At 37.3% G+C, this 4,442-nt stretch overlaps 1 pseudogene; it reads left to right on the plus strand.

Annotated features, from left to right (window-relative positions):
• Window positions 1-323: 323 nt before the first annotated feature.
• LOC150107985 (cell division cycle 5-like protein pseudogene) lies at window positions 324-1,217 on the plus strand (annotated as a pseudogene).
• The last annotated feature ends 3,225 nt before the right edge of the window (window positions 1,218-4,442 follow it).

Here is a 4,442-nt window from a genome sequence, read left to right on the forward strand (position 1 = left end):
GTGTCATTTCAACCAATACCAAAGAAGTAATATCTCACATTCACATCTGATTGGCTAAAGTAGTTCCCGCGTTTTCTCCTGTTGCTATGATAGTTGCCACGTCACCAGTTCATATAAAATTACAGATCACTGTAGAGAGAACAGTTCAGTTTCCAATTTGGCGATCAAGAGTGAGGGTGGTGTGTTTTTGCGTTCTTGAGAAAAAGGAAGCTAAAACGTCGGTAATTTCAGGTGATTAATTTGTATTATTCTTGCAAAATTCTCGTGTTTATTATTATTTTCTACAATAATTGTCTTGTTTTTTTTACTTGCAGTTTGCGGAGATGTCTCGTCCACCGACCAAAATTCGCTTATGGAAAAACACAGAGGACGAGATTCTAAAAGCGGCAATGACGAAATTCGGAAAGTTTAAATGGAGACGAATTGCTCGCTTGCTGCGGAAATCTCCAAAGGAGTGTAAAGCCCGATGGTACGAATGGCTGCATCCCTTCATAAAAAGGACGGAATGGTCTCTACAAGAAGAGGAAAAACTCATCCATTTGGTAAAGATGATGCCCGCACAGTGGCGGACAATCTCTGGAATTATTGGAAGGCCAGCAGCGCAGTGCGTGGAACGGTTCGAATTTCTACTCTCTCGGGGCCAAGTAAGAGAAAACGAAGAAGAATACATTTATGAGGAGATCATGAATAATTCCCGTCGAGAAATATTGAATCCAGAAACGAAACCAGCCCTTCCCGATCCTCAAGTGATGGACGATGACGAGTTAGAAATGCTCGCCGAAGCTCGAGCCCGTCTCGCCAACACTCAGGGTAAAAAGGCCAAAAGGAGAGCCAGAGAGATGCAGATGGAACAAGCTAGAAGGTTAGCTAATTTGCAGAAAGTCCGTGAACTACGGGAGGCAGGAATCGAAGTGAAACCGCAGCGGAAGAAAAGAAAAGGGATCGATTATAATGCAGAAATCCCTTTCGTAAAGAAACCTCCACGTGGTCTGCACGATACCACCGAGGATGTCTACGAACCCATGGAACCAGACTTTAAAAGGTTAAAGTTGCAGCAACTCGAAGGTGAAACGAGACGTGAAAAAGAAGCAAGAGAACGAAAGAAAGACAAGCTCAAACTTCGGCAACGTAAAGAAAATTTCACAATGACCGCCATGGTTCCTGGTAATACGGAATCGACAAGAAGTAAATTAGTTCAACGTACAAATAAGTTCTGATTTTCTTCAATATTTTTAATCACAAGCGTTACCCCATTTTTATTTAAGTACCTAAAGAAGTGGGTTCATAATAATGCTTGATGAAAGTATTGGTTTTCTTAAAAAAATATTTTCGTGCGGTAGAGGTTTAAAATTGCTTAGTTGATGGGATTGCAATTTGCCTCTTAATACTTCACATGGACTGCGTTAAGAAAATCCAAATATTTTAATGCAATGTGACAACGGATGAATATTTTCCTGCTTATCTCAATACTTCTGTTGTCTTTATGGTGCTCTAAGATGAGTCCTTTTCAAATGGGGACAGTAATCTCAAGCATGTTTATTTTAGATATTATTTAATCGATGACGTGGCAATATTTGTTGCTGTAACATTCGCCATTCCGTAATTGTTTCATTGTTTACTTCCATTTCGTTTTGACTGAAACAAGCGGAAAATCTTCAAAGAGTTCGCCATGACATGCCATGGTAATTTGGAATTGAAGGAAGTTGTGATTTCTTTAATTGCAGATTTTTTATATATCTTTTAGTGATCATTGTGCTTCAGGTATTGCACATTTTGGGTAAATTAAATTAAAAGTGGATTCTCGCCATTTACCATTGGTCAAATTCTTAGATTTAAAAAAAAAAATTTTTTTTTTTTGAACAAAACTTAACGAAGTGATAGGAATCACTAAAACGCCTTTTGAAATCCATTTGTTTATGAAGAGAAACTTTTGAAAATCGAACGCTTTTATACAAATCATGAGGGCTTTCTAAATAGGGATACTGAAACACATAACTATGGTTAATGTGTAACTCTGCGTTGTTTACTGTACGAATGTTTATAACAAACGCCTTTAAGAATGGTAAAAATGTAATAAACAAAATGACCGTCATATATGTAGATATATGCGTATTTAACTTAGCACAAAGCAACGGCTGTCATTTTTAATATTGTATTATTGTTTGTATAGGAACATAGCCCATTATGTTCCGTAATTGTTTCCTAACATATATAAATACTGCATAATGCTAAGAAATGCAGAAATAATTTTAGGTTTTAACAAGGTATTATTCGATTATGTTTTATAAATTTTTCATTATTATTTTTAGGTGAGTATTTTCTGTGTTCATTCTGCGTGCGAAATATGTTTAGTTTTCCGTATTATTTCGAGTCATTTGCAATTTCCATGAAGGAGAGTAAGCCTCTAATTTTGCACGTCGAATCAGAACAGAGCAGTCGAATGATTTTCTGTTTCTCTACTATTTGTGAAAGAGAAAGAAATACATAGTAAAACTTACATTGGTTTATCGAATCTTCGAGAATTTCTTTTATCAGTGACTGTAATGCAACAGACGTGCTAGATAGTGGTACCTTTCTGCTCTCCTATCGCTTCTTTTCTTTAGAAACAAGAATAACTAATTTAATATTAAATAGAGGTGTTTTTATCTCCATCATTAGTGGGCTGCAATATCTTCATTTGCTGGATTTATTTCACGGTGCAATTGATATTTCCATTGTGGCATATCACGAAAATTTACGTTGTGTTTTCATCGACTTTTGGATATACACCATTCAATTTTTTATCTAAAATTATTTCTTATGAAAATCATAAGAAATAATTCGGATCGAATAATAACTTTTGAAAAAAAGGTGAGGAATATTTTTTGTCTAAAAAAATATAAGATGAAGTGGCATATTTCTTTAATACTCTTCACTCTCACTAAGGTTCCTGGATCAATACTATTCCCCTTTCTGCCACTAATTCTCACTTTTCAGAAACGACTACTTTCAACTAGAGAAAACAGACGATTTTTCGCAGTAAAGTTGTAGTCACTATAAACAGCAAAGTGTAAATCATGGAATGATACTAGACCAAATTACCTTCTGAAACATAAACCCTTTTCATAATTGGAACAGTGCTGAATTGTCCGCGATTTTTAGCTTTCTAGAGAATTATACAGAAGATCGTCAATACTCGCAACACAAAAAGTCAATTAATGTTGTTGTTCTTGTTATTATTATTATTTCGGGCAACTACAGGGTGTTCTTAGACTCTTCAGGGAAGGCCCTAAACATCATGTCCACAAAACTATACGACATTCTCGCAGAATCAATCATACCTTGCCTTGAACTCGCTCACCGTCATAGCACCCACAACAGACTCTGGCAGCTAATTCTACACATTTATCACTCTAAAATTAAAGAACACAGCTCTAACACCCTTATGGACCAGACTCTTGCCCAGCTTCCAAAGGTGTCCCTTAGTTCTCCCACCACCAGTCCTGATCTCAAAAATATCCTCTGAATTAAGCCTATCGAAACCCTTTCGTAATTTAAATGTCTCAATCATATCTCCCGTTTTCCGCCTATCAACTAGTTTCTACAACCCACAAATCTTCAACCTGTTCTCATATGGTTTATTCAGTAGACCTGCAATCATCTTAGTCACTCGCATCTAGATTATCTCCACCTCCTCCCCATCAAGAAGGAACCGAAGTGACCAAATCTTGGTACAGTAATCGAGATGAGGTCTTATCAAGTCTCGGTATAGTGGTAGAATAACGTGCTTGTCTCTGCTCATCAAGGTATTTTTTAATAACCAAGTTAGTTGATGAGCTGATTTAGCTACTTTTACAATGAGTCCCCTATACTTCATCTCCCTATCCACCAACACTCCCAAATCTCTGGACTCATCAATCTCATGAAGTACAGTTCCACCAATGTGGTATACTGCTGCTAATCTTTTCACCCCAAAATTCATAACCTTGCATTTTGTCACATTAAATTGACATCCATTCTCCTCAGCAAGAAATCCAATCTCTCCAAGTCATCTTGCAATATATTGACATCTTCTGCATTCACTATCGCCCTACCCAACTTTGCATCATCAGCGAACAAACGAACTGTTCCACTTAGATCCTTCCCTATATCGTTAATGAACAGATTAAACAGCAGTGGTCCAAGAACAGAACCCTGCGGCACACCACTAGTCATAGGCCGTCTTTTGGACTCTTCTCCTATCTCTCCATCAACTATCCATCTTACCAACCCTATATCCATTCCTATATGTTTTAGATTACGGATTAGAATTCCATGTGGTATCCTGGCAAACATCTTTGCCAGGTCCAGCAATAACACTCTAAACCCATTACCCTTATCCAGTTCAGCCGTCAGCGTGTTATAAAACTTGAGCAAGTTACTGAGGCATGATCTACCCTTCACAAAGCCATGCTGTGAAGGGT

The sequence above is a fragment of the Typopeltis vanoorti genome, chromosome 3, assembly GCF_054136105.1.
Source record: "Typopeltis vanoorti isolate ZY-2024b chromosome 3, IOZ_Tvanoo_1.0, whole genome shotgun sequence".
NCBI lineage: Eukaryota > Metazoa > Arthropoda > Arachnida > Uropygi > Thelyphonidae > Typopeltis > Typopeltis vanoorti.